We start from the raw sequence: 18046 nt of genomic DNA, 5'->3' as shown, positions 1-18046 counted from the left end.
TGCTCAGATCCTCACAAGGTCAAATCACCCTCTTCAGAAGCTGTACTTGTGCTTTCTGCTTCCAGGGAAAACTATTGCTTCTCTATGCTAGGAAAGAAAGAGCTTCTTAGTCAAACTCTTAGTGCAACAGTTGCCAGAACGAATGGCTACTACGAGTTTTTGTTTCTCTTCCTGGGCTTTCTTATATATCACATTTTTCACATTGCAGGGAGATTGCCTTGTATCATTAATGGCAAATGCCATTTAATGATACTTTTTGAAGTGGCTTAAGACACTATCACCAGTTTTACCCGAAATATTTCCCCTGCACATTCATAGTTTAACAGGTCAAGTTTGTGCACTGCAAACACTTCTGCTTGCAGCTTCTTTCCATCTTTGTTGACAGTTTAAGCTCAGCACACTGGCACACCTTCAATTCTGCTACGGGTGCAGTAATACCTTTCAATTGCCTGAACAGGAACCACCGGAGGGCATCTGTCTGAGTCTGAATTATGTTTGAAAACCATCTGGCATATTGTAGGATAGTCCTAATAATAACAATGAACACTTTATCAGCAGTTGAGTCACTGTGCTTGGTTTCCAGTGTAATTCTCGTATTAGTTGTATGTATGTATTCCATATAGCCAAAGGGTTACTACTACGTGCAGATACTGTATAAGACCATTGTGCTGACAGCTTGCATTTGGACTCATCATTCAAAATCTGGCTATAAAGAAAAACATTTAAATAATAAAAATAATTACCAAGATGAAAGACACAGATCAGTGTTAGTTGCATCCCAGACCTGTTTCCTGCTTCTGCGTGGGGGAAGAATGAGGAGTGGAGTAAATGGGGATGGCAGTCACAGGAGTAAGGTGCTTTCCCTGAAGGTGCTTTTGACCTGTTGAAGGGGATCTCTTTTCATACTTAACACAGACATCCATCAACAAGGACAGTGCAGAGTTGCCTGGGCCTAAAGCATGGGGAAGAGAAATGCTCCAGGAGGTCCTTGGTCTTCCCTGGTTCCTCACAGGAACTCATTTATTTTCCTGTAGGCAGAGCTCAAAGTGTTTTGTGAATCTATGTTGTTCCCCAGAACCTTAACGAGGTTCAGAGATAATACCGTAATTTTGCATGTTTAAGTAGTATTGAACCAGACCTTCAGCTAGCAGTGACTGGCACAGCTCTAGTGACTTCTAGCCCTGACTGAAATCTGTCCAAACCTACCTGTGTTCTCAGATATTTGTCAGGTGTCCCCCAACCCAGCACTTACATGTGCCCATCATGCCCTGGCCGTCCCTCAGGTCTTCTCTGTGTTGCCTTACTGGTGAAGCACAGCTGTTGGGGGTTTGTCCCTGTGGGAACAGAATGTCCTCAGTGGGGTCCTCAGCACATTAAACTGATGCCAGACATACCCGTCTGGCTGCCAAAAGTACTGCACGAGACAGCTTTAACTTTACATTGGCAAAAGCTGGGATAATGTGCAGAAGCCGTGACAGAAGCATGAGTAAATGATTTGCCTGAGATGATGCAGAAGAGCTGGTGGCAAAGCATGGAGGGAGCTCTGGTCTCCTCACTCTGAGTTTGTGTGCCGGTCCCAGGATGCTCTCCTGCTGTCCCCCACCCAAAGGCATATGAAACTATGTGGTTTGAGGATCTTTGCTGTTGGATTGGCAGCAGAGGAGAGCTAAGATTGACTAAACCACTGAAACTAATAAACTTCTCATGTGCATGCAGGGACATCAGATTAATTAGTTTGCTAAGCAGTGGAGCTGGAGCTGTGCAGCTGCCTGACAACGATAAGAGGAGGGAGGTGCAAACCAGCAGCCTTTCTGCTGTCTGCTCCTTCCTTCCATCTCAGCTCCCTGAAAATGGCAGATGAGGAGCACAGAGGTAGCGAGCCAAGCACATGCAACCTATGCATACTGTGCCGAGCAGCATAATCCAGGGGTATTGTTCGCTGTGTGTGCAGGCATCGCTTCCCAAAAGCTCCCACTGCTGTCACTGGAGGGAGGCTTCACTGGTGGTTTCTGCAGGAGCACAGGGACATTGGTGCAGGGAGCTTTTGAAAATCCACTTCTAAAATGCAAATGCTTTCCTTCTTTAACAGCCACTTGAAGCCAAGCATGATCAACAAACACAAAACACTTTCACAGCTCAGACATGCTGTGGATTATGGTTCTCCCCCCTTTTCCTTTTTCCTTTTCTTTTTCCCCTGTATAATGCAGTTTGCCCCTTAGTTTGACAAAGTGAAATTAATTAACAATTTCATAAAAGTCTTTGGTTTACAATGATTAGATAATAGCTGCTTGTATGTTAAGCAGTCACTGGGAATGTACCCAGGCAGACAAGTTATGTCAGCACAAAAACTGGTGAAATTTTGATCCTTTTGTTAGCACTCTCCCTCCCTGAGAGCTGTTCAGAGCAGGTTAGACAGACAGCTCTCGGGAGCTGTTTGGGTCTAGCTTGTCCTAGCTTTGGGGCAGAGAGACTAGCATGCTTCACTAAACCTGTCCAGCCTTTCCAGCTCCCTTTTCTGTCCCCAAAGGATAGGAAATTTTTGATGCAAATGCTCCTACGAATAGGTTACTGTGCCCAGTGATGTCGCAGCGGTTGCTTGGTTGAGTAGGCTGTCCTGCGTGGTGGACAGGGCCAGGTCAGCTGCTGGTGTGCCCTGGCTTAGGTACTTATCCCTGTGCTAAAGGATTTGTAAACTCAGCAGAGTTGCTGACCTTTAAAATGTATTTAAATACACAAAAGTTTGGGCCCTGAAAGGGGAGGGAGCTAGAAAGCATGGCTTCTGGAGGCTTACCCTGAGCCTCTGGCTCCCCCGGCTGGAGCCGGTGTGGGAGAAGGCACAGTGGAGACCCAGGCACTTGAGTCAGGCTTGTCACCCGACGATGAAGGCATCTACAGTGTCTGCTTGCTCTTCATTGATAACTTTAAGTACCTTTGAGTACCTTAAAGTACACACTCTAAGTATGATCTCCTTATAGGTTGCTGTACAGTAAACGGGTGCTGCTCTGTGGAATAATTGTTTCTTTTTTTTTTTTTTTTTTTTTTTTTTTTTTTTTTTTTTTTTTTTTTTTTAAATATGCTTTTAAAAATCAAATTAATTAAACGGGTGCAAATAAGAGGGTGAGCACTTGGAAAATGAAGACTGACCGTGCAGAAACCAGGCTGGAAGAAGTTTCAAGGGAACACATAAGGGGTCTGAGCTCGTTTAAGTAAAGTAATGTAAAAATGTGGTTTAGTGCTCAGCCTAATTTAGCATGCCTGCAGGCTGCTGTGTGCAAAGTGTTCTCAGCCTTCCTCATCATCTCCAGATACAGATTCCTTCCCTCTCTGTGTGCTGCATCTGATGATTTATATAGCCATGTAATGAATCCAATCAGTCTTGTTACCCAACAGAAGACTCTCTTCATGTTTATTAATAGTTTACTGCCCCGTCGGATCGGCAGCTTGAACCGTGCATCCCATGATGCCCGTCCAGCACAATGGAGATGGCAGCAGTGTGCAGTCTGGGTTGAGAGGAGAGGGGAATGTGAGCAACCCATCAGCAGCGCTCTTTTTACCAATTTTGTTGTAATGTGAAACTATACACAAATTCAGTGCTTATATGAGGCCTTTTCATTCACAGGAATGGGAGGTTTTGCAGATTGAGTTCTTGCTGTTTTAGTGTAAGACAATTTTCTGCCTGAACAGAGACTGTAGGGTGGCTGTGGCATGAGTTGTATGCACAAGTGCTGCTGGCCATCCGGAATTATGTGAGTTTACCTGGCAACACTGCAGGAGCTGAGCACGATGGAAAGCTGAGTGATTAGCTGTTGAACCTTGTACAACAAGTGCCTTCAGTGGAATTGTGCTAATCAATTGACACACCAGTGTCATTTATTTTAAATAACTTTTTACTGTTCCTAAAGGTTCCATTTCGAAGTTTCTACTTCATAGGATGAAAGAGGTGCCAATACTCTTTAATCCTTGAACAGATAGGACTAACTCCCAGCAAGAGCCCAATGTTTCTGTACTCCTTTTTGTTTTTAACAAAGTATTGCTCCCTGTGCAATACTTTGCCAAACTTCAAAGAATAGAAATAAAAATGGAACATTTTGGCCTTTTGGTGGCTGTTTATCAGCAGCAGAACAATTTTCAGACAATTAACAAATCTCCAGGCCCTTTGGAGGCTCAGATACAGCTATTTCTAGGTTGTCACATGTCTAATTAATATAAGTAGTAACGGTAATACTCCTGCTGGTGTTCTGCTTTGGCCATGGCTAGGCTTCCAAGTCTGATAGCTGATCATTAAGAGTGTCTTTACACCCAGCTAAAACCTTTCTGGGGTCCATAAGAGTGTGGGAATTAATTGGCACAGGTAATGTTTATCGCTGTACAGTGACATCAGGGAGTAATGTTGTAGCATGTAGGATCTTTCTTTGCAGTCATCTGGGTTTTTAAAAGCCTAAGTATCAAATGCTAATTTTAAGCAATTAGGGTTCTAGGCGAGGTTGCAGTATAAAAATGCTGTTAAATATAAGCTTATTTTAATTACTTACAGCTATCTTAGGAAAACTGTGTAGAAAAAGAAAATTTTTATTTTGCTTTGTTATTTAGCAGATCACATTCTACATCACCAGAGACGTGTGCTGGGAGAGTCTTTTTAATTCTCCTCAGGTTTATACGTATCCTTGAAGTAGAAAAGTTGTGTGTGATGAAAAGAGTTTTAATTCTGAACTTCTTCCACCACCGTACAGCTGCGGTTGGAGCTGTGCTGGCGTGCATTCAGGAGTCTGTCTGTTTTCATCCCCTTGCAGCGCACTAATATCTCCCATCTGAAAGGCTGAAATGGAGGCCGTTAGTTTCTGTAATTTAGGATTTGATCCAGTGTTAAGGAAACTTCCCCGTCCAACCATCCAGGAGCCAGTCTGACAGTTGCTCTCCCACCACATGAGATGGAACTGAAGCCCCTTTGCAGCTCCACACCCCACACTCAGAGACAGACCAGATTTCTCTGCCGTCTCAACCCCTATTTCCTATAGCAGGCCCTTAGACATCCCAGTCCTTCAAATACTTTAATCGTGGTGCAGTAACTAAATAACAAAATATAACAAAATAGCAGCTTGAGCTGGCGTCTCCAAGGAGGGATCCCAAACAAAGGAAACCCTGGGCTTTTATACCCTGACAGTCTAAATGCAGGAAGGTCCGGGGGTCTTTGGCTCCTGCCGTGTCTCTGCGTGTGCAGTCACCTGGCCGGGCCACAGGTCCCCAGGCCCTTTGCTGTGCAAAGGGTTGGCAGTTCTGGCCTCTTGGCTCAGGCTCTTGCCACCAACAGCTCAACCTGCAGCTCCACTGCAGCTGCTCACGCAGCTTCGGGCACTGAGTGTGTTCCTCAGCACAAGCTGGTGGCTGCATTAATGTTGGCTCAGTCTGAGCTGAGATTTAGTAATGAGTTGTGTACGCTTTGGTAATCTCTGGTAATGGCAAGTAAAACAGGTTCTCTTAAAGCACTGCTGAGGGCTGAATAAGTGAGAATGGAAAGGGTGGGAATAATGAAAAATGCCTGATATGACTGTAAGCGAGTGGCTGGACTTGTCAGCTTTTGAACTTTCTTGAGCACAGTTTTGACACACTCTGGTGGTTCTCTTTATAGCGCTTCCACGTCGCAGTCGGACCATTCCACTCACACCAAATCTGCTTCTGCTCTGTCGTCTGACTCCATCTCCACCTCAGCCGACAACTTCTCTCCAGATTTAAGGGTATGTATGTTTTGTCTTAAAAAAGAAAAAAATACAAAATGTGACCTCTTTCAGAGAACATGTCTTGCTTCTGTGAGTTGGATATGGTAAAATAATGTCAGCTTTCAGTAATGCCAAAATACATTTAGCCAAATTACTGAAAGGGCCTGAAGTCAAGCAGGTGAAATTGAAGTTTAATCTCTACTTTATGATGTCCTTCTTGATAAAGTTGTTTAATCTTCAAAAAGCTGACTCTGCAATCCTCACTTGGAGATGAATTTTCAAAGCAACTCCATTTTCTTTTAGGTGCTTTAAGTAAGTGAAATCCTCAACCTGTCAGTTGTATATACTTTTTCTTCCTGTTATGTGTATGTATATATAAAAAGTGTTCTGTCTTGAGAACTTCTGCTTGTTTGTAAACACTGAGTCCTTGGAAGTACCTTCTTTCAGAGAAAGATTGCTATCTATCTCCAAGCTGATGAAAATAATCTGTCACAATGAATAGCTCTGACATAAAAAAGGTGCAAATAGGGCTCTTTTAAGTCTGCTATTAGATTAGTTAATTATAGACTCGGAGTTCTAGTTCAGTGTCACAGGGGTTTTGAAAGCTATCTGTATGCTCCTCTTATGAAAACAAGGGGTTTGCTGGTATATCTTAGCTTTAAAAAAAATGTCCCTGAGTATAAAACTGTTGGTACTGGTGCATTCCAGTAACAACTTGAGCATTTCTCAGCTGTGGTTGAAAATCTTTGTAAAATCTAAACACAGTAAAATTGCATAAAAATCTCTGAGTACAAAGCTAATTCCTTTGACAACCATGATGATTTTTCATCCCCTGAGTGTTGTCTCAGTCATTCACAATTAATAACAGAGAGTCCACCTGTTCATAAGTGACAAGAATATGAATGTTTCTTTCTAAAGGCAGTTTATTAGCCAATTTTAAGCTACAATTTGGAAATTAATCAGTAGTTTATGTGCATTCTATGATAGTTTGCACCTTTTGCCTATGGATCCAAAAAGTAATCTTCTGAACATGCCTGAGTATGGAAATTTGTAATATGTCTGAAGTTTTTCGCCCGTGAAGTTAGGGTGTTCAGTCACTCTAACATACAGAAAACATAATTTTTAGGCTGAGGCTAATTGGCTTATTGATATGAATAAGATTGAAAATTCTGCTACAGCTCTAACTGTATAATATTATATATGAAATTATTAAAAAATTAAACTTATTTTCTTATTTAAGTTTTTACTGAAGTTTGCGTATGTGGGATTCCTTTTTCAGTTTTGATGCGCAACTCAACTTGCCTTCTCGCAGTTTTGGTGACGCTTCAGGACTACCTTTAGAAGTAGAGGACAAGCCAATATTTCCTTTTTAGAACTGAAGTTGTCTTTCCCTTCCAGTGGTTAAGATGGCTCAACATGTTGTCCTTGCAATCCTGATTGTGTTTTGTGACTCTTTTCCCACTTTTGTCACCTTATCTGTGTGAACTGTAAGCTGTCTGGGCAGGGATTCCAGCTCTCCTCAGCTTGTCTGGTTTCCTATTCAGCAGGGCCTCTGTACCCACTAGCAACCAAAAACAGTGTCCACAGGGGAATGTTCACTTAGCTGCATGAGAGATTTTTTTCAAGCAGAAGATGCCCATGTATTCCTGGAGGCCATTAGAAGCCCATAATTTCATGCTGTGCCACAGTTCCTGTAATATGCAGGAGTGATTTCTTCACGGCCTGCCCTCTTTTTTTTATTTCTAAGCAATCGAAAGTTCTGCCTTGGTTGGAGCAAATGCTGCTCCTCTTTCATTTTAGAGTAGTATTTCAGCAGAGATGGTAAAACAGAGAATTACTTATTTACAATAAAGTCACTGCAGGCTAAGTGTGAGCACCTGCTTCTGCTGGCAAAAGGCTTCTTGCTCTTCACCTGCATCAACTCTGTGTGAACACAATTTGGCACATGCCTTCTGTGCTTCACCTAAAGCTTACTCTTGCAGAGGTGGTGTGAGTGGCTGCAGTGCAGCTGTGTGTAGGTGTAAAGCTAGGTCATACCTTTACACTCGAGTGGCTGCTTGTCAGTGGTAGGCAGACCTAGAGAAAATGCATTCCCATGCTCCTACTTGTATTAGAGTATAGGGAGAAAGGGACAGTTTCCACCCCTGCAGGTTGACTTAATTCTCCTAGAGGAACTCATGCATTCATCATTTCATTCTTTATTCCTGAGAGTGTCTAAGGCTGGTGAGCAGTCTTTGGGGGTCAGATGATCTGTTCTGTATTCCAGTGCAACTGCAGACCCACCATCTGTCCTCAAATCATCACTGTCGGTGCTGGTGTGTTACTCTTTGCTCCCTGGGCTTCCTCTTGGAGCTTGGTGCCAGCTCCCAAAGGGAACAGTTATTTTGAGTGATGGTCAGGTAATGCTGATTTCTGTCAGGTCTTAAGTCAAGGACAATGGACGTTCCTTCCCAGGGCTTGTCATTCTTTGGCCGGTTTTCTTCGAATTGACACCTCTGTCGTGTGACAGTTCCACAAGTTTTGAAAGTCAGTTCTGTGAGGAATTTTTAAGGTCCTGATTGGTTTTGCTATTTTCTTGGAACTTTCTGAGATGTGGCCTTGCCTTGGATATTGCAGATGAGGCAGTACCATTAACTGATACAGTGACACGAGCATGTTCTCTGCTCTAGCTCTTTCCTTACACGCCTGAGCGTCTTGTGCAGCTTTCATTGGAACAAGACAGCACGAACTCCCAAGTCTTACCAGGTACTGAGATTTGAGCTAAGCATCTCATTACTGTGGGACAAAAAGAGGTCCCACATTGTTCCTGGAAGAGCATAAGAGAACAAGCCCTGAAGAAGGAGCTGATGCATTTTGTGGTAACTCTGTGGTATGGGAAGCGAGTGCCTGGGCTGCACGGTGTTCTCACAGGAAGGTGTTGCATCAGTTGGCTTTAAGAGGCTGAAAATAAGCTTTTCAAGATTTTGACGTGGATATGCCATTTATGTGATTATGATCTTGTTATGTGTTTAAATTTTTCCTGCTCGAGTGAATTGCTACGTGGATTCATCATCACTCCTACCTCTATTTGGTCTCTGCCTCTGCATGTGCATTGGCTCAAATTTAGGAATTAAATTTCTGTGACGATGGAAAAACACTATGTGATAGCTACAATTAGCACTCTCTTTTTCTGTGGGGAATTTTTAGAAGAATAGTAGGCGTCCATTGGGAGGAGGGAGCCAGGGGAAGGACCCACCTAATTTCTTGCAGTCTGTGCCTGCAGTTTTCTTTTGGAGTGCAATTAACGCTCTGTGTGTGTGCGCGCATGTGTGTAATGAGGTAAATGAGACAACCACTGGGGATTCCTACTGAATGCATGTGCAGTATTTTTCCTAAATCTTTCTCCAAAGTATTTAATAATAACCTTTATGAAGGTTTGGGTTTTTTTTTAATGTATATTGAGCATGTCAGTATCTGGAACTGAGATTAGATTCCCTTTCCAGTAGAAAGCTTACAGAATTTTCACTTCATAAACTAACTCTAAATAACTTTTGGCTGCTTCAGTTAGTTTCTTAGGAAAAAAAAAAAGAAGAAAAATACCCCAACAGAAAAACAACAAAGCACTCTTAGGTTCTCCTTCCACCCCCTTCCTGATCTCAAATCCAAAGCTGTTTAGAATTGATTTAGGGTATATACTCTTGTAGAGATTTTTTAGCAAACACACTGCCATATGTTTTAACATAAGTTATAGATCACACAAGAACAGAATTGAAGTAGTTGGAAGTGAAAATGGAGTTGGAAATCTATAGATACTTTGTAATTTGGGTTGAGATGTTAAAAACACCTTAAAGCCAACATTGCCAAAGGGATTGGAGTGTATAAATAGCTGTTACAGATCTGGGAAGGTGGTGGTTAATAAAATACAGCGAGTTTCTTGCTCCTATGTCCTGTAGGCAGTATTTTCTCCTGTGCGTATGAGGAGATGTGTCTGTGCATTTTATAGTACTCAAGTCTTCTTGCTGATGCTCTGACTTTTATCAGTAGGGATTTTCATTTTCAGGTAGCTGTTGCTTTATAGGATAATGCCTGAAGTTTACCATGTTCAAAGCTTTGGAGTAGCTCTTACGAAAGGGTTGGATCCTGTTCATTTGCAGTTGAGTGGATATGGCCAGCAGAGCCTGCTGCCGCTTCCCTTAAGAACAGTACCTTTGCCTGATAACTTGTTAAGGCCCATTGTGTTTGCTTTTGGATTTGTATGCAGCAAAAGCTGAAACCAAAGGATGGAAACTTGTATGTTGTTTTCTTTATATTGCTTCTTGCATCTAGAAAGAAGGAAACTACAGCAGATCTGTATGTCACCTGCATGGCTGTGCAGCCTTCAAAAAAAATTGTTCAAATCTTTGTTGTTAGCATTGCTGTTGTGACCACTAAACCATTCTCCCCTTTGAGGGCAACAGTAAGATCCACAATTCCTGATACTGCTCTGAAGTCCAGACAAAATACTGTACAAGTATATGACCCATCCTTCATGACTGTTGTTCTCTACATAGTGATTTTCTTCTTTAATATATGAGGAATTGGTGTATTTACAGTAGGTTTATGCATGAGATGCAAGAATATTATTGTAGCATTCCCGGGACTTGAAGGTTAGAAATGGGAAGAAACAGAGTGGCTTGTGTAACCTTAATTTGTTGTATATTGTGTATATGGTCAGAGACTGTAGACAAGCCCGTGTGGTTTATTTTGTGAGATGCATAACTGATGCATGACAAAAGGTATATGAAGGAGTATTTCCTTCCAAGACAGTAAATGGATACCGTTGCTGCCTCCTTAGGTTTCCTGGATTAAATCTATTTGGGCAAGTCTGCATTCAAGCTAGCCAACCACAATTCCTTTGCACTCTACAGAAGGACATAGATCATTTATGATCTGATCTATCTCAGCTTTAAGAATATGCCCATGCTAGGTGAGAATGTCATGGAGCTGAGCTAGAGAAGTCCTTGGTGCAGATGTTGGGAACATACTTTGAGGGGCAGCAAGTGATTTCTGAGTAACCCAGCTTTAACTGGGTTCCAGTAAAGGTACGGTTTTGTCTCTTTTGAGAACCTAATATGTTTCTCTTCTGACTGTGGAGAGAATGCAGACTAATACCTCCTAATACAGACTTCTAAAATTGAGGTAAATGCTGTCCCTCAGGTGATATTGGGCAGGATTAACTGAAATGCCAGTCACTGACTTTGCCGCCTTTGTCTTGCTTTACTCTAGCTTTAGTGCAAAGTAGCTTAGACTAGTTTTATGTAGAACACGTATATTGTTAGTAGAAAAACATATTGAAGAAAGATGTGATCCCCCCCCCCTCCATCCTTTGCTGTAAATCACTAAAACTAGCCTCAGTGAGCTTTTCCATTACTATCTCCCTGCCAATGCAGGAAGTGTGTCAGGCTTTGGTTATGTGTAACACATGTTCAACAAGAGCTGGGTTTAGAGAGTGACATAACGTTTTAAACTCTAGGCACTCATTTAAGCAATGTTTTTCAGTTTTGATTTTAAGGGACTTTTCAGTCAGTGAGTGATGCTAGCTTGGAAGCACTAAATCATGACAAAACCTCTGCCTAAGCTCCTCCATGGTAGTTGAAGACTTTCTGCCCTGCCAGTCGGCTCCAGGATAATATATGGGGATAAATATTCCTGTTTTGGACTAGCCCTTGACTCTTTGCATGGGGCTGCCTGTAAGCAGCCTAGTACATAGCAAATGTGCAAAGATGTCTTCTGTGTTGGGAACTTTCCTTCCCCGTGCACTGGACTGTAACTGCTATTAAGTTACAGACTGTATTGCACAAGCCACCAGATGGTGAAGGTAATTGACCTGTTTTCACAAAACACTTGGCGAGATGTGAGCTGGTGATGCAGCAGTGAAATTGAATGAACTGTTCATCTTTTTACTGTCACTGTGTGAAGACTTGACCGTGTATTTCTCTGCATCATTGCTTCGTTACATTCTCACATGGAGGAGCACTTCACGTTTTTGTGGGTGTACGGGGGTAGAAGCTATGCAGGCAGAAGTGGCCCTTACCTGACCTGCTGCTAGCATTTCCATAGGTCCCTTTGTACACAGGCATGAAGTCCAAGGGCCAAATCCAAGAACAGGCAGTGCTTTACATTATCAAAGGTGTCAAGCTGAGGGACTTAAAGAGCAGCAGAAGAGAAGTAAGGAAGTTTTACAGGGAAATATATTTTAACTATCTTGAAATTCTTATTTTGACCAAACGAGTTGCCTGTGTGTGCTTGTGGGAAATGGGCTTCCTTTCTTTGGAGCAGTAAGCTGTTGATGAACAAAGGCACAAAGGACTGGTTCTGGAGAATGAATGATGCTCTTGTCCATAAGCATGGTCATACCAGGACAGCCCTGTCCGTCACTGGAATTTAGCCCCTGCCATTGCCATGTTTTTCGAGGACTCCAGTTTATAGTAAGTGCTGCATATTTCATAAGAACTATAATGATTTTCATTTTAAAATATCCCAAGAGATGGAAAATCTTGGTCCCCTCCTTGCACCTCTCCCCAATAAGTCCTTTTCTGCACCTCCCCCTTTCAAGGAAACAAGCCCACAGAGCAGCCAACCTCTGGGTTGAAAACTATTGATTTCATGCAAATTAGATAGGGGAAAAGCCAGATGCAGTCAGTTTTCTGTCTCCTTTATGTGGAAATAATATTCCCTAAGTGCTCATCTAGTAAGAAAAGAGCAAAGACAGCAAACATTGCTAATTTTTCTTACATAGAGGTACCTAAATGCTTGAATATGAAGTAATGCATGGTGAAAGAAATCTCTGGAAGCATTTATGATTGCCATCTATTAGGAATGGAAAACTAAGGAGAATGAGCAAATGACCTTCATATGCTCTGAAAAATATTTTCATCTCTTCCTAATCGACTGCCATATTTCTCCTAGCTACAAAATGCAAGAATTTTCTTTTTGTTGAGTAAAACCAGGTAAGAAGTGGCTTCCCTCCTGCCCCCTGTTAGTTACAGTTTTGTAAATTTAAGGGCAGATCAGGCAGGAATGAACAAGCATGGTATTTAAAGGGAGTACATGGATTTGTGATTGCATGCAGTGCCTGCCAAGATTTGATTTTCTGTAGATGTTTTTGCACGGAATGAAACATCTTTGTTCCCCTCTGTATGATTGCTTGCTCATTATAAATATAAATTACCTGTATCAAACTCAAAAGTGAAATTCTTAGTAATGGAGGCAGTATTCTGTGACTTACTTTAGTTGGTAGAATTTTTAACTGTTTTTGATCAGAGTGTTTTTCTGTCACTTAAGACTGATGATATGAACTTCACTGAACTAGTTTAATGGTTTCCTTGAAACTTTTAATCTTCTTTTCACGTATAAGTTATTTGCTAAACAAAATTCAGTAACAATAATGGATAGAGTCAAGCTAATGTGCTGTCCAAAGTTTTTGAGCAGCCCATGGAGAACAGAGGCGTTGTGGTTTGAGACGTATGTGGAACCCTTGGCACTGAAGAAGGTTCTGTATTAAAAAATGTTGGACTTGTCTGAATAGATAATATCTTCAACCTTCTGTGCCAGGGAGTGTTGCTGAGTTGAGTCAATGACGACTTTCTGTCAGAGCCTAATGAGAGAATTTTCTTGAGGCACCAAGCCATACAAACTTGAAGAGACAAGCCAGCCGTGGCTGAACGAGTGGCCCTCAACAATGTGTTCCTTTGAGCTTCTAAGCCTTGCCTTGTAGCTGTGCAGCGAGGCCCCAGGAGATTCACCAACCCAGAGAACCCAGAGAGGCTGTTCTTCGTCACTGGACATTCGAGTCTGAGTGGAGAAGAACATCATGGAAAAAACAAAGCAGAAAACCCCAGGGAAACACTGCGTGGTGGCTGCTTCCTCCTGCAGAGGAGTCCCTTTATATTACTTTGAGGACTATATTTCTTTTTTTTAAATACAATAATCTTCCGCTTCTTTTTAAAGATTTTCAAGACAGTGGTAAGTAAGCAAGTGATTTCTCAAGCCCTTTTTTGCTCTCTCAAAATATATATGGTAGGTAGAGATCACAGTTTGTGATTTATTTTTTCAGTTGTGTCAGGAAGGCATAGTTAAAAGGCAGTTGCAGTGTACTTTGTATGTTATTACTGTCTTTAGAGTAGTGTAATACGTGATCTGTTGTCAGAACATTTTTTGATAACTTAAGTACCTCTTGTGGTGTTTTTTAACCAAGCTAGGAGGCTGCCTTTGGCCAAGTGCTCTCTTAGGAGTTGAATGGGCTTGATGTGGTATTTGGATGGTATGTTTGATTCTTTGTGTACTCTTTTTAAATGATCCATGTGTCCATGGTGTTTTGTCTTTTCCCCTTTGAACTTTTAATATCCCAAAGGAATAAGACATAAAGCATTTCCCTGCAATTAATATCTTGCAGCTCTGAATGCCTCTAACATAGTTTTTTGAGCCATCTGGTCATAATCCTCAGAAAAGTCCCCGTGCCTCAGCAGGCAGAGATATTTCTGTTTGTTCCCATAGTCTTTCTGCTGTGGTATTCTTAATGATTCAAAAATAATCAACAAAGTCCATTTACTTGCCTGACTTATGTTTTATTGCATTTCCAGTAGGATTCTTTGCACATAAATCTTCTCAAAGTACACTTGAAATAGCCATAAATGGCAGCTGAAATTCTCCTCAAAGTAGTGCAGTGTTTGCAGTCAAGTAAGCATGGCTTCTGTTCCATGGTCCTGATAATTGAGCACTGAGAGGACAAAAGCACCTTAGCAGTAAAATGCTAGGAAAAATGTGCCCTTTTTCCTGTTGCAAGCAATGTTTCATTTAGAGAAGAAACCTATGCACCTGTGAAAAACTGTCCTAAAGAAGCATACTCATCTTGTTTCTGCACAGATTTGTGTCAGGCCTGCAGCTTCTGTCAATGTCAACTGGACGGAATTAGTCCTCTGTGGGGATTTTTTTTCTGGCATGAATCGAAAGAGCTTTTTTATCTGTTTTGTTTCAGGCATTTTTACACCGTCACTGGAGTAATGATAAATCTTAATGCACCTGCCATAGTGGCACTGTCCTTTGTTGATTGACTGACGGAAACAGCCATGAAAGAGGAAAGGGATGCAGTGGTAGGGCAATTCAGGGGAAGGAATAGGTGAACATGGTTTGAGACCCCCAAAAGGCATTTAAAGCAGAGAAGCATTGGTTATGTAAGTGTATAGGTTTTGCTATTAATTTACAAACAAAGTTAATGAATGAATCGAGTATGTAAAAGTAATCCTATGGCTAAGTCTTTGCAGGAAGGCTGACTTCCCTTTTGTGGTTCTTTGTGACAGCAGACAAGAGCCAGCTCTGACACAAAAGCTGTCTGTCATACCTCAGCTAAGACAACCTGTCTACAAGCTTTGGAGCCATGCCTTTTTAAATGGAATTCATGCAGTATTTGTATCTGACTTGGCTCATTCCCTGCTGCCTCTCTGCACACAGCACGTTTGTACTTCTCTGCAAAGTGTAGGATATGACTGCTCGGTTGTTAGGAGATGTCCAGCAGATTGGGTTTTGCTATGTTGACCACAAGGAAGAACCAGGGTTGGGATTTGCCCTTCTGAGTCTGCACAGACATTCCTTTATCCTAGTTCTTAGCTTTCAGTGGGAAGAAGGGTACCTATGCTAAAGGTGCTTCTCCTAGGTATCCTGCTTTCCACCAACAGGTATAGAGTGCCTAGGGCGACCAGCACAGATGTAGATCTCTAGGTTTAGGTGAAGTGGGTATTCCTGCAGCTTACTGACTATCCTGCCTGCAAAGTGGCAAAAACTATGATTAAGGAGGAAATTTAATCATTTTCCATTTCTTGAGACAAAGGCATTAAAAAAAAAGAGAGGGAAGGAAAGTTTAGATATGTTAAGTACAACCAAAATATTCCCAGGTAGTCCTTTAAATGTGAAGTATCAGAGAGGTATTTTCCTGTAGGAGATAAAACCTGTCACTTGGCTGTTGAGTTTCGATTCCATGTTTCACACTTGATTTGAAAAGATACATATTTTTTAAACTCTACTCATTCTCTATGTTTTTGTACATGTACAACATGCACATTCCTGTCCCTGCACCATATCTTTCACCTGTTGCTTCTGACCAGTGTATGCTCACAAGGTAGACAGAAACATGCCAAATCTGAGTTCAGGGACTGCAGAAGCAAAGGGACTTCGTATGTGTGTGTAATGTTTGTCTATACAGGGAAGTTTTATATGTTTATGTCAAGGGACCAGTTCAGAGACTGCCTTCCTCCTGTAGGAAACATAGAAGAGGACTGTGTGTAGCTGGAACAAAAACAGTTCCCAGCTTGGAGAGCTTGTCTTCTCAGAAGATGGAGCAGACATGGTTTTGGGGAAAGGAGTAACACAGGAGCAAGGTGTTCGTGCTGTTGGGTTGAACGTGTCATACCAGTGCTGCAGCTTTATGCATAATAACTCTGTTCAAAATGTGCAGAGTGACTTGGAGTGTGTAGGAGGTTACCAAGGAGAGATTAACTCAGAGGAAAGAAAAAAAATTACAAAAAGGGTGCATTTTAATATTGTCTAAGCCAAAAAAGATTCCTTTTGCTCATTTTTATTGTGATTCAGGATAGAAGAATCTCTGCAGACTTGAGAAAACTGTTACACAACAATTTAGTAACACAAACCTGTCTTCCCTTAAGTTGTGAGAAGCCAAACAATCTGACCTTTATGGGTTTTAGGACTCAAATATTCAGAAGAAAGTAAAAGAGAATAACTGGAAAATGGCTAGGAGAGATCTCGAGTGCTCTCCTCATGCATCTTTGTTATCAGGAGGCTTGTGCAGTGTCCAGGGATAAAGTTACTCTCTCCCTGGTTGGTCTGAGGTGCTCCCTCTCTCTTGCCCAGTTTTTATTCACCTTCACTCCTGTAGTCACACCCTAAGCTAGTCCTGGCAAAATGATGCAGGTTATGGGAAAACTTCCATTACAAAAGCCATAAAGTGGACCTGGGCATCTTGACTGAGCTAGATGCAGAAGCAGTGACAGCACTGGCAGGGTGGGTGGGAGGAGGCAGGCCTGGCTTGGCCTCAGCCAGCGCAGGATGTGGGTTGTCAGGCAGGCTGTGCAGCATCGCTGGTAGGCAAGCGCCTCACCAGGCAGCACAAGAGGAAAACACACCAGCTGTTTTGTTCATGGTCAAAAAGCAAACCCTGAATTTAGAGCTTCATGTACCCTCTCAGGTCCTTCTGGAACAGTGTTCAGCGGTGCACAGGCCTCTAAGACCCTGTGCATAGAGTTTGCTTGCAATTCAGCTCTGTACCACCCCAGGCTGGCTGCAGCTACTCAGGGTGAGCTGCATGCACGAATTGTGCAGGGACATCAGCCAGGAGAGGGATTTTTGTAGCAGCATGCTGGCTGCTGTGTTGGGAGGCAGTGTGAACATGTGGTTGTAGAGAACTGCAGTACCAGAACTGCAGTACCCTGAATTGCAGCAGTCCTACCTTTTTAGCAGGACCTAAATCCCTTTCCCTAACCCCATACAGGCAAGCAAAAGAGATGATGATTTTGTTCCTCAGATCTGGAGGTTGCCTCAACAAAACAGCAGTTTCCCTGTCTTGGGTGCAGTAGTTGGGAGGGCATGAGAGAGCTCTGCACCTCCAGCCAGGGGTGACTGTGCAAACACAAGGTGGGATCCTGGAGTAGAGAAGCGGTTGTTGAATGTAGCAGTGTGGGTTTGTTCTGCGAAGTCACTGCTTGAGCAGAGGACAAAGGTAGGTGGTGGCATGAAATCCTCACACCCTCTGAGCCAGGATTTGTGTTTAGATTCTAAGGTACTCCCATTCTCAGACTCCTGGAGAGCTGTTTCATCTAGAGGGAGAGCTGCTGACGGGTGGGATGGGTAGATGATGTTACTTGGTAAAAGAAGACAGAAATAAAGGCTGTTCTGGTATGTAATGAGACTTCATTCCTCCAGAGATTCAGTTACCAGGCATAAGATTTTTGAGGGGAAAAGATAACGAAGACCTTCTTCAACTTAGAGGCAAGGCAGAGTATTCCACTGGTTCTTGGTCATTGCATCTGTTTGTTACAGAAACCATCTTGGTGATGGTTGTGACAGAGTCACTGGGGTCCTATTCCTAAGTAATAATGATTCGCCCAGCTCTGCATGTGCTCTTCATTGCAGATCTCTAAGGACTCTTTGGTGTTATTCCCACAGAACAATTTAAAAGGCTGAGGCACACAGAGGTGGCACGTTTCAGCTGCAGGAGTATGTGGTACCTGCCTCAATAGCATTTATGGATCAGCAGCTGCCGTCTCCCCACTGCAGCCGGGCTGCCGCAGTCGCGTCCCTGGCTC

General features: G+C 42.5%; 1 protein-coding gene across 3 annotated transcripts in view; it reads left to right on the top strand.

Annotated features, from left to right (window-relative positions):
- MTMR2 (myotubularin related protein 2) overlaps nt 1-18046 on the top strand; it is a 59977-nt gene that overhangs the window by 12701 nt on the left and 29230 nt on the right. For 2 of the 3 annotated variants that reach the window (XM_008636784.2, XM_017738200.1), the window contains one exon: nt 5627-5732. The gene's annotated coding sequence lies outside the window, so the exon portion shown is untranslated. Of the gene's footprint in view, nt 1-5626; nt 5733-13408; nt 13698-18046 lie in introns of those variants that run through there. The other variant, XM_017738199.1, reaches the window with a different exon arrangement.

This window comes from Corvus brachyrhynchos, unplaced genomic scaffold (assembly GCF_000691975.1).
Source record: "Corvus brachyrhynchos isolate BGI_N302 unplaced genomic scaffold, ASM69197v1 scaffold117, whole genome shotgun sequence".
NCBI lineage: Eukaryota > Metazoa > Chordata > Aves > Passeriformes > Corvidae > Corvus > Corvus brachyrhynchos.
Note: the sequence above shows the minus strand (reverse complement) of the source record. Positions and strands in the feature narration are given on the sequence as shown.